The sequence below is a fragment of the Mus caroli genome, chromosome 18, assembly GCF_900094665.2.
Source record: "Mus caroli chromosome 18, CAROLI_EIJ_v1.1, whole genome shotgun sequence".
In the NCBI taxonomy this organism is placed as follows: domain Eukaryota; kingdom Metazoa; phylum Chordata; class Mammalia; order Rodentia; family Muridae; genus Mus; species Mus caroli.
The window spans coordinates 23,133,887-23,146,585 of record NC_034587.1 but is presented as its reverse complement, the minus strand read 5'-3'; the positions used below and the strand labels follow the sequence as shown (position 1 = coordinate 23,146,585).

The following is a 12,699-nucleotide window of genomic DNA, read 5'->3' as shown; positions in this document are numbered from 1 at the left end:
TCCTGTATTTGTCTGCAAGCTATTTGATCATTAACATGCATTACATAATAAATGACTCGCAAAATGTTTGTATTAAAAGTTTATTATAAGCTCCTTTGTTTGCTAACAACAGTGTGTTAGTATTTGGGGCTAACTTCACTTGAGTTTCTCTCTCCTCTAGCCATCATGGCTGTTGTCAACACTGGAACTTGGCCATGACTTAAAGGATCATAGCCTTGTACTTTTAGAACACATCAGGAGTTAAGATGGGGAAACAGACTCTACCTCTTGAGAAGAAAAGTGGCAAGGATCCTCTGGTCAGATTTCCCAAAAGTTGCTATGGATAAATTACAGCAGAACAAACTAATGAGTGATTGAACGAGCCTTCAGAGAGGTGAGTAATGACTGATTAAAATGGACACTTGAAATGAAAGTTCTAAAACCTAGAAGTTCAGGAAATGTATACATCTACAACGCAGAGGTTCCCAATTGCTCAAGGCAGTGCAAGCCAGGCAGCCTACAGTATTAGCATAGGTGTGGAAGGCTTTGAGTGGAGGGTAACATTAAGTGAGCCTTCTTTAAGAAGCTGACACTGACCTCTGCCCAGTATCAAATTTGATGGGTTTCATCATCTTCCTCCTGCATCCACAACACTCTATTGATTATATTGCCTTCAATATCTCTTTTGTGGTTAAAGGCCGCTCCCGAGGCTGCCCTGTCTGAGCTACCCAGTTTTGTCAATTTCAATTCAGCTAGATATCCTACCACCCATTCCTAGAAAAAAACAAAAACCAAAGCCTTGTGGTCGATGTTGAAAAGAAAAAGACAACCCAGAAACTTAAGAAAACTTACAGAAGATTTAGACACTACAGGAAATCTTCGGCCCTGTCCCCCTCCTCTGAAACATCTCTAGCCTGCCTTGGTTAACAATCATCAGTTCACCTTTTCCAAGAATAGCTAAAATGTAACTTTTCTCTTATCCTTTCAGTCAGACACAACAGACACACTTCTTCAGTATTTTCTTCCATTGTTTTCCCTTTTGAAAATTAAAAATAGTTCATTGAGAGCTTGTTAGATAGCTCAGTGGGTTGTGCTACACAAGCAAAAGAACCTGAGCTTAGACTCCCCTGAACACATGTTTAAAAATAAAATCTTGGAGATGTATACCTGTAACATGAGCATGGGGGTGAGTCAGGGGATTGACAGGCAGAGAACTTAGCTGAAACATCCAGCTGCAGGCTCATGGAGAGAAGCATAGACTAAAGGGAAGAGCCAGAAAGATGGATCAGTGGGTAAAAGTGCTTGCCATGCAAGCCTGATGGCATGACTTCAATTCCCAGAACACACAGAAGACAGACTGACTTTTGAGAACTGTTGACTAACCTGTATGTATCACCAGCTTTGCTATGCTTGCACCTGTACATGTTTGTGCTCTGCTGTTCTCATGCCCTCCATCTATCACACACATATACAACAACAACAACAACAATAATAATAATAATAATGCATTTAAGAGAGTGGAAAATCACAAAAGAAGACATTTTATGTCAACCTGCCAACCTCTGGCTTCCACATTACAACACACATGCATACCACATGTTTAATTTACATTGAATCTAACCTGAGCTTTATAGCCTTATGCTTGGGCTCCATCTCATTTTCTAGATCAGAAACATACTTGCAGAGAATTATCCTGGGACCTCTACTATGAAGCATGGCATTTATGGGTTCTGAGCCTCAGATCCTTTGTGTCTTTTTAATAACAGTGAGTATTCCTGACTTGAGCAATGGAACTAAAATCCTGGGAAGAATGTTGATGCTGTCAGGTCTCTCACAGCATCCTAGTCATAACTCGATAATCTCTTAGTATATTTTACACAACACCATGTTAAGTCTTGGATCTTAAATATACCCCAAAGGCCAAGGGTTGAAGGAGTAGTCACTGGTCCCTGTTTTGTTGTATTGATCTTATAATGTGAACAGTCAGGTCATTACAGTAAATCTTTTATTTTATTTATTTACCTTTCAAATGTTTCCCCTTTCTTGGTTTCTCCTCCAGAAATCCCCTATCCTATCCCTCCCCTGATTCTATGAGGGTGCTCTGCCACCCACCCACACACTTCTGTCTTCCCCACTCACATTCCACTACACTGGGGCATTGAGCCTTCATGGGACAAAGGACCTCTCCTCCTATTGATGTCCTACAAGGCTACCCTCTACTATATATGCAGCTGGAGTCATGGGTCACCCCATGTGTACTTTTTGGTTGGTGGTTTAGTCCCTGGAAGCTCTGGGGGGTCTGGTTGGTTAATATTGTTCTTCCTATGGGGTTGCAAACTCCTTCAACTCATTCAGTCCTTTCTCTTAACTCCTCCATTGGGGACCCAGTGCTCAGTCTCTAGTGGGCACATTGAGACTCTCCCTCCTGACTCTGAATTTATACTTCACATCCAGAAAAAAATGAACATCTTTGCTCTATCCATAACCCCTACCTTATTATTCTTCTTCCTCAAAGTCCACAGAGTCAAGTGAATAATGAATGATTCCTCAGAAACCATGAGTCAAGTTAAACCTTTTCTTCTTTGAACTGTTTACCTGAGCATTTTATCGAAGGAGTACAGAGCTGGCTAATACACTTAGCCTTTGTCCCAGAGAATTTGCTCTTTCAGGGGGCTGGTATTTATCAAATTTAACTTTGTTTTTATAGCACATCTTTTCTACCCTCTCTATATCCTATTTCCCCCTTTTCTCCTGACAACACTCTCCCTCAGCATGCTTCTTTCAGATTATTAACATGGTCTCATTGTCTCTGCACTGCAGCCTCATTTATCTCTCCTTGCTCCTTCATTAAGTTCCCAGTTCTCCTCTACCTGGGCACCTAATTCCTTAAAAGAATAGCTTGCACCTGCTGTCTCTGCTGAGCCATTTAGACACCCCTGACTTCTCTGCAATCTGGTTTTTACCACTCTGGATTCATTTGCCTTAAAAGAAAAGAGTCATAAACTATTTGTTTGCCAAAATACCTATACTTATGCTTACATATAGACTATACTATACAAATATAAAAGGTTAAGCAACACTTATCCTTTCAGTAGCATCCCTTTAATGATCCTTCGAGACTTCATCCTTTATGAAATTGTATTCTTCAAATTCTATGGAGGAGGAAAAACAGTGAGTCATAGTATCAAAGGCTTCCTCACACTTATGGTTAGTTGGTATTCTATCATGCTCAGCTCACCCTTTGTGCTTCTGATTTGAAGTGAATTCTCTGGCTACTAGTCATACATACTTCTCTGTCAACTCACAAATTCCATACTTATTAACTCAGCCTGATTATAACCAAAGATGGTTTTTCTATTTGAACATTATTATAATGACACATTTTAATTAAATAATATATCAACCAATAAAATATGTATACAAAGAGTTATAGTCATTTCTTTCATGAGATCTAAATTGGAAAGATTTGATGCAGGCAATTTGGAAAGAACAAAACACAACAAGCCCTATTAAATTAAAGTGAGGCATTGGTTATCAGAGAAAGAGAAGTCATAAAACTAAGAGCTGTTATTCATAAGACTCATCATCACTTTACAGAGACCAAAATGAAAAATCCAAACTAAGGCAGCGATATGGCTCATGAAGACAAAATAAGCAGCAGGCCTCTCAGCTGAAGGCAAATGTTGAAAAAGGAGACTCAGAGATAATAGAATCCAATGACCATTTACTACTGGAAAATTCATTTAAATATTTTGATAAGTCTACAATGGCCAATCCTTATCATACTTCTTGTGAGGGTTTCTGATGCAGGGAAGGGCTTAGTAGCTCCCATCAGATGTGATGTTAAATCCAGCTCAACCATTCATTGTCTATGCATCCCTGGGCAAATTACTTACCTTCTTTAAGCTCCTATAACCTTAAATAAAATAATTGGAACAGTAATACTTAATTTATACTGTTGTTAGTCAAAACACAAAATGCTCAATCACATAAAAAATGATGGTTAATCTTTAAATTATGTAAAGTTTTTATATAAAGTCTATCACTGAGAACTCAATAGTGTTGTTTGAAAGTTCTTATAAAATGTTCTATGCATTACATTATCATCATTATCCTTATGAATGGTATTCATTAATTTTCCCTTACACACACACACACACACACACACACACAACATTAGAGATTGTATACATGATCTACCCTCAACTCAATCTTCAGAATAAATTCTGATTTATCAAAAATGCTTATACAATTACATTAAGGTACAGTTATACCAACCATTTATTTGTTTGTAAAGGTATGACTGAGGTATGCATAGCCCTGAGAGTATGTGTAAAATGATGTCTTTGTCACCAGGAGGATATCTTCCAGGCATTGTCAGGACAGACCCAGTTACTTCCCATAGCTCAGGGAGTACTGCCAATTTTTTCTTGTGCAAACCACATGACATTTCTCACACATTCTTAACAGAAGTCTTTATTTTTACATAGACTGCCTTTACTTTGGAAACATGAACTATCTAGCCCATCCCTAGACCTCGCATCTTCCAACATCCCTTCCTAACATGCTGTTTTCTCAATATGAGCATGATTCTTTCCTTCTTCTGCAACAGTCTTTAAATCACTTCTTATCCCACCCTTTAAAAGTCCAATCATTCTTGGCCAGAGTACATAAAAAAAAATAATTCTTGCCATCTCTGTTGTGCTATTAGACATTCCTCATTATTTACAATCCAGTCTCTAATATCATCACTTCTGTTTCACTTCCCTTCAAAAAAGGCCATAAAGTATCTATTTACCAAGAGAAAACACACACACACAAACACACACACACACACTACATTTATACATTGGAAAACTCCAACTATTTCAGAGAGTGAGGAGTATGTTTTAACTGTTAGTCTTCTAGACTTCTTATATTGAACCCTGCTTACGTTCAAGCTTTATGGCTTGCAGAGCTCTTCTCAAAACATAACATAGATACATTAGCTCTGAAAAATCTAGACACTAAGATTACCATGGAGTGGTTCCTGCACCAGAAGCAGACAAGACTACCATTTTATTTAGAGGTTCATGTCTATAAATACTCAAGACTATGGGGTAGTATTTCTTAAGTAACCATATATCCCATATAGTTCCTCCTGTTTGTTCCCATTGTGCTTGCTCAGCACAAATGACTAGACCTTGGCTTAGTTTCCTTAGTTAGTCCCTAAGGCATAAAGCTAAAGTCTCACTGTCTATTTGAAATGTTCATACATTATCTACACTTGTGTTTTGCAATGGTGGTAGATGTATTTATGTGGAATTTTCCAAAAAGACAGTAGATGCTGACTTCATGAAATATGCTCCAACTTCTTCACAATTCAATCTTTTTTAGTAGACCAAGCCTATAGAACATTGGTTCTGACATAAGTATTGAATAAAGCCATTTTTATTTTTTTGGAAAATGTTTGGAAGCTGGCACTATGTCTCCCTTCATCAAGTGATGCTCCAGATGATAGTCTATGCTATCCCCAAATTCTTATCCTTGTTTCCATTTCTTGCTGCCTTTGAGGGTTCAGATTGAATCTTATCATTTTCATCTCATTCTACATTACTTAACAGCTGGAAAATTATTGATGATTGATTGATTGATCTCATTAAATAGGTCCCAAGGGTAAGTAGTACACAGAACAGTGACATTGAAAAGCACAGGGATCAGAACTTCTGCTTCAAGTTGCATCAAACAAAAGTCCATGCCCTGGATCAGCTCATAATGTCCTTGAGGTCCAAGAAGTAGAAAGCTCAAGGGACAGCAGGTGTGAAACACAAAGCAATGCCAGCAAAATAAAACATCAGTACAAAGCTAGGGTATGGGAGGTACTAACTTCACATTAATAGAGAGACGAGGAAGAGGGAAGAAGGGATGAACATATGGAAAACTCAGCAGGGAAAACATAGTGATTCTTTGCTCACAAGGAATTGAATAATTGATAGGAGAAAATAAGTGTACAACTGATGAATCAAATAGAAAAAAAACTTACGGAATGTGTCAATGAGGTCAGTGACAGGATATGGAAGAACTTCATAATCAGCCAAGATCCTTGTAGACATTATAGTCAGGAATAAGAATTTAGCAATCACACAGAGTGCAATTATGTGTGATAGTAACAGAAAAGGAAAAAGCAATCTTTTGGGGGTGCTTCACACAGTGAGTAATTGACTCTGAGTTTGGATTGTAATTGCAGCAATGGCACCTCTGGACAAAATGATGAGGCTGTGGGGGGCTGCAATCAGGCAGGTCCCAGATCCAGTAGCTTCCTGGGGGACCTAGCGAAGTCAGAAGAGTAAAAGAGTGCATTGTCCTTATCTGTCTTCCTGAACCTTGACACAGCTTCCCAAAGTCAAGAAAGACACAAATGGCAGAGGTGAGTACCCCATGATGAAGTGGGTCTGGGACAGTCCTCACAGTAGCTCAAGCAGACCCAGGTATCTTGTGTTCATAATTTCTGCCTTTGGATGACAAAACTGGTTGCCGTCTGCAGGCCTCTTAACACTTGGACCGACATCATTCTTCTAAGTTTAAAATGACCCTGCATCTCTCAGCATCCTTCTCTAAGCAGAATCATCTCTTCTTTGATAATCCCTCTCCAGCTTGTTCAGACTACAGAGCCTCCCTTTTTCTGTGGCTTAGTCTGTTGGTCTAATAAGCAGTGGTGATGTCATTGATCGCAGTTTGAGTCTTATCACTCTTAGAGATCACATAAGCTTCTTAAAAGTCAGACTTGTATCCACAATAACATCCAGCACAGGCCAGAGACGTTAATTGCCTGGTGAATAGTATTGATTAATTGATTATTTAGCTCACTTCACACTTGTGTCTCTTGGCTTAGGTCCCTGATGTTTAGGGAAAAAATTCAGTGAAATTCAAACTGATTTACTTCTAAAAATAAGGAATATATATAATAAGATAAATGAATTACTGAGAACAATACAAATAAACTTGAAAAATAAAATGAGCAATTACCCAAATTATGCTGAATTTTGCTGATACCCAAAAAGGATATATCTTAAAACAGTAGTGTAACATATCAGTGTTATACATAGATTTCAAAAACAAAAAATGATAACTTTGGTTTAAAGATTTGGGAATTATATACATTCCAAATTTTAGTGGAACACAAACTGAATCTTCATATTATTCAAACAAATTGCTCTTTTCAAAATCATACTTTCGCTAACCTGTCCTACCTAAAAAGTATACTTTGTCCAAAGTTGTAAGTACTGGAATGTTTATGTATTATTACTATCTATTATAGAAAAAGCAGCTGTAAACATCGATGTGAGTCAGTAATATACTGTATAAATTTATCTATATATATCAAGACCTCCTTATTACCAGACATCATAAGATAAAAGGATAGGAAGTGAGAAGGAGGCATTACCAAGATTGTGTGTACGCACAACAAATAAGCAACCCAAGAGAGCCATAATATATAAGGCATGATGGTCCCTCTAAATCCCCGAAGATATCCTAAGTTGAACACACAGACACCATGGCTCTCCATCAACATGATGCCTACTTAATGCACCTAACCAAGCAAGCATCCCAGCTCAGAGTCTTCCCTACCTCATGAACTGGAAATTTTCACTCACTCTTGGTGGAACACATCACGGGAGAGTATATCACATATCACTAGGGAAGACAAAGGTAACAATTCAATGAAGAGTTCCTGCCAAGTGAGTATCACATTTGCACCACCACAAAGCCACAGAATCATAAGTCAAGTCATCATAAATCAGGGGTCACCTATATGTATACAAATGATGTCATTTAAGTTTCAAATATGCATGAGTGAATATATCCACATTAATTGATCTGATCTACTCCGATGACAGCATAGGAAGAGAACTTGAAAGGAATTAACCAAAATGGCCATAGCTACTAACCCACACCTTCTAGAGGAATAGAATTAGGGAGGAGGGGAAATGAAGGTGTCCTCAATGTGTTTTAGCATATAAATGACTAAACATGAAACAGAAGACCTAACCCAGGGGACTTCGGCTCAACCCTGAGTTGTATAGGTACAATGTGCCTATGCACATATACAGAACATCCTCTGGTCAGGCATCCATTAGCATATGCACTGAGGGAGGCAATTCAGAAAGTATGAATGTCAAAAATGCAGGGGTGCCCTTGCCTTCCTGCTTTGACAAGGGCTTTGTCTTCCCTCTCACACTTCAGCATTATTCCTCCAGTCCCTTTGTGCTTCCCCAGTCTGCATTGATCTGACCCTCTCAGAACTTCTCTAATCAATTGATCATTAATAATGAATGATTTTGTGACTTTTGAGAGTAGCTTTCAAATAATATGGTTTTCCCCTGTTATAATATTTAGATTTTACCTTGACTCTTTAACAGGTGGGAGACTGAGAGGAGTCCCTTCTCTTTCTTGAGGTTCCTCTTTATGTATGTGTTTTTCTTTGATTCCCTCTTTTCTCTGGTCACTGGTCTACAGAGTAAGAATCCAAAATCCTTCTCTAGGTATACAGCCTGGATTCTTCTTTCTCCAAGCTTGATGTACTTCAGTTTCCACCAAGGTACAAAGGTAATATAGCACTTTAATTATCATAAAGGTTTTTTCTCTGATGGACCTCATGACAATTGAGTAACTGAACACCTGCCCATAGCAAAATGACTTCCACAAATTAAAGAGCCTAAAATCTCACAGTCAAACTCAGCTACAGTTATGTAACCATATGAAAAGCTAGCATCGTAATAACAGGAATGCCATTTCAATTGTTGATTCTAGGTATTGGGTATTGTGGCCTGTGTTGTAAAATTTGGGGAAATAATTCTTAAATATTAGTCAATCAGCTTGCATCCATTACTTGGTCTCCATTCAAAGGAGGTCAGGCCAGCAATTGGTCCCAGGGCAGAGTGGCCTCTGTTCAGTACAACTGGTCCCCAGGGTTACTGACTTCTGCTCTTGGAAAGGAAAGGAACTGCTAAAAATTCCCAGGGTCCTCAGGGTCATCTCTGTTTTCCTACCCTCTGGGCTTTTACTCAGCTGTCTTCATTCTCCCAATTTCCTAACTCCTAGAATTTCATAATAGATGCACAATACATTTTTAATGAATTAAATTAACATTTTTAGTAACATCACAGAAATAAAAGCTATGCCTCTGGCTGAATGTAAAATAGAGTTGCTACCTAAAATTTAAGAGGCAGAAGAGAAAAGAGAAATGAGAAAGAGAAACAAATGAGAGAAAGATTTTAATTCAATCAGCGTATAGTAGAAGCAGAAGAAGAAATGCAAAGGCAGACATGACGAACTCATGAAGGCTTCTTCATAACATACTGAAAGTATGCTATAACATATAAAGAGCCTGTGAAAGGTTTAAAATTAGGAGAGTGCTATGAACAAAGATTGGATTTAGATAGCTGAGTTTATAGCAGTAGAGATTATAGGCAGATGGCCAAAAACTTCTGCTGGGAGAGACCCAGCAGCTGTACTGATAGATGATCTGGGAGATGTTGGTTAGAATTTTGGATTCTGAAGCCCAGAGGCTGCAGTGACTCAAATGGTGTTCCAAGGGCTGAGTGAATGTCAGTGTCATGCACGGAGAAAGAAAAATTGAGGGTTTATTCGGCTGTGCTAAAAACCTAGATCTGCTCAGGACATCACAATTGTGAGGTACCTTGGGTATGGAAAGGAAAACATTGAAAACACATGCTCAGAGCTTCAGCAAGGGACTCGGGATTGTGAGCTACTGATTCTGCTACAGAGCTGAAGCTCAAGGCCATTGAAATGGTGACATGAGAACCCAAAAGCACTCATGATGAAGAAAATACAGAATCGCCATTGCCTTCCCATATCAACACCTTTATCAAAGTTTAATTGCTGTCTTGGGTTGTGTCATTCAGGATGAGTCAAGTATCTTTTCATGTGTCCATGCTCACCTCATACCCTGTCACACTCATTTTCTCTCTCTTATGAATATGCATCAAGTTACTCTGCAAATATCCAGCTTTCTCTGGTGATGTTCTTAAGAACAATGCAGAACTGGGATCTTTGACTATGGGGACTAAAATGAAAACTGTAGTCACCTTAAAAATTTTGCATCAGTTAAGAAACTTGTCTGTGTGGATCTGCTTCTGTGGTATCGTAGGATCCATTGTCAAATTTTTAGCTGTTATACGAGTGTCATTATTCTGAAGTCAAAGGTAGATTACCCTACAAGTAGAAACCTCAAATGTTTCAAATATGGTTAAAGTTTTGACATAACTTCAACACATTCCCTAACAAATGAATGATAATTTGTGTGAATTTATAATACTATGATTAAATCACTAAGTAAGGCAAAGTAATATTTTGATATGACATTTTTTGTTTCAGAACATCAAAAGGCACTCAGAATAATCTAATCCAATCAAAATGTATCCTACGCAGGACCAGGTATACAACACAAACCTCAGTCATGTACAGTATCAAAACTGTTCATGTTAACTTCCACCCTTGTGAATACTCTCTCTGATTCTCCAAGTGAGGAAGGGTGTCCTTATGTATGTCATAGCTGGCTTTAGTCATCACTTTGACATACTTGAAAAGAAGTAGACTGAACGAAGGAACTGTCACCATGAGATCAGCCTGTGACCACTTCTGTAAGCTAGTTTTTAGAATTGCTAACTGATGGAGAAGGGAAGATTTCATTTGGAAAGTACCATCCCTGGGCAGGTGGTCCTGAGCTGTATAAGGTAGGTAAAACAGCAAGACAGAGGAAGTTATCCAGTAAATACTGTTCCTCCATGGTCTCTGGTTCAGTTCCTGCCTCCAGATTCCTGCTTGAGTCCCTGCTATGTTGACTCCAAGATGTTCTGTGATGTGGAAATGTAAGCCAAAGAAAGCCTTTTTCTTCCCTCAATGTTTCTTTGGGTCATGATGTTTATTACAGTAACAGAAACCAAACTGGGACAATGTTTGCCACAAAAAGCAACAAATATCTAAATGTATTATTCCGAACAACTTTCCTCTCAGATGGACAAAGGAAGTACAAAGAGGACTGGTCAGTCAGAAGCTGCAACTAGAGTCAGCATTGGCACTGTTTGACTGGAAGGAAGAGAACCAGAAATGCTGCAACAAAGAATGACATGTGACACATGCAGAAGGAAAGAAGAGAAAGCAAGTGAAATGAGCAGAGTCCCTGAGAATTTGATGTGAAAAAAAACCACTCAGAAATAATTTGGGGTTAGGTATGGGACAGAAAGATGTTTGTAAGGACTCAGAGATGAAGTTGCAGGCAAAGGTGTGGAAATCATAAAGCATTCAATATTGAGAAAGGGGAGATAGGGCACATGTGGGTATAGTCACTTTGAGCCACAGAGAAAACTCATTCAAGATCTGTCTCTCCTTAGTGCCCCCTTTCTCATTTGGAGCCACCTGTCAATCACACCCCTAAGGGAGCACAGTGGTGTGAACAGGATCTTCCCAAGGAACTCCTTCCATTATCCTCGCTAAAACTGCTTCCGCTGTGGGGATGCACACAGATTGCTCACATTAAGAAGCAAATTGATTGTGAGCTGAGTTTTGTCTACCAACAATTTTTAATATGTAATCTTGTCATGAGTGAACGAAAGTCATTAATAATACAGTAAGCAAAATGTGCTACAGTTAACCTTAAATTATAACTTACAAAGAGCATTCTTGCAGTTTCTTCTTTGATTTATGAGCTCAGTTTATTCTATGCAAATTCATGCACAGTTTCTAATAAGAGGGAGGAGGAAAGATAAAGGAGCTTTGAATATTTTATAAGCTTTTTCCACTTACCTTAATTTAGAATTATGAGGTTGAATATGTAAGTAGAGAATAATTACCTATTACCAGTCTCCTACATAGTCTATCTATTTCAGCTCTGAGCATCCTGAGCAATGCACAACATAGCTGTTTTACTACCTCTACCCCTGTGAATATGATAATTAGGCCTCCTTCAGTGTTACTTGTTGCTGACACATGAGAAGACAGACATGGTAATGTAAGCAGTCAGTCCTGCAGTGTTGTTTAATGTCACTTTTAAAAATAATATACCAATTACTCAATATTTCATTCAGTGCATGTGGCTAAAGTGTACTTTTTAAAGATGTCTTCTACACTGAAATTTTGCAATGTCTTTCTTCTCCCATTGTATTTAAGTAAAGAAGATGCTATAGAAACAAGTACATTGGTGGTCTAGAAAATGAGGGGTTCATCACAGAAATAGCATGAAAGCTCTGTCCTTTCATCTACTTCCTCACACCAATCCACACCCTCTCACATATCAAGAGTGTGTCCCCATACCTTATCCCTAGTGAAGACATTCTGGCTTTTTACCATACCAATGCCAAAGTAAGGTGGATAAGGAGAGACAGAAGAAAAGCCCATAGGGAGGCCTGATGGGAAAAACTGAAATGGATGAGTTGGAGTAAAGGATGCTGTGGGTTACAAATATGTTCAGGTATTTATTGACTAGAAGAAAGAGTGTCTCTTACAGGGCTTAGGAGAGATTAACTGCATCACAAGAATGATGGGTTGACAACGTGAAGCCTCCACAGGACTGGATTCAGAAGACAGTGATTTTGAGGAAAGGTTTGAAAAAAAAACCTTAAAGGCGAGCTCAGAAGCCATAGCCTAGACTGAGAGGACATTAGCTCTCTCTCTCTCTCTCTCTCTCTCTCTCTCTCTCTCTCTCTCTCTCTCTCTCTCTCT

The 12,699-nt window shown here is 38.6% G+C and overlaps 2 long non-coding RNA genes across 3 annotated transcripts in view; both read right to left on the bottom strand.

Moving 5' to 3' along the window:
* Positions 1 to 264: 264 nt before the first annotated feature.
* On the bottom strand, positions 265 to 1,439 carry LOC115029861. Its single transcript, XR_003835419.1, has 3 exons — positions 1,363 to 1,439; positions 1,147 to 1,238; positions 265 to 316 (listed from the first exon to the last, which is right to left on the bottom strand). It is a non-coding gene; the product is annotated as an uncharacterized LOC115029861 (long non-coding RNA).
* Positions 1,440 to 2,806: 1,367 nt separating this feature from the next.
* Positions 2,807 to 12,699, bottom strand: part of LOC115029845 — a 112,462-nt gene continuing 102,569 nt past the window's right edge. For both annotated transcript variants that reach the window (XR_003835403.1, XR_003835401.1), the window contains one exon: positions 2,807 to 3,131. This is a non-coding gene — a long non-coding RNA (uncharacterized LOC115029845). The remainder of the gene's footprint in view (positions 3,132 to 12,699) is intronic.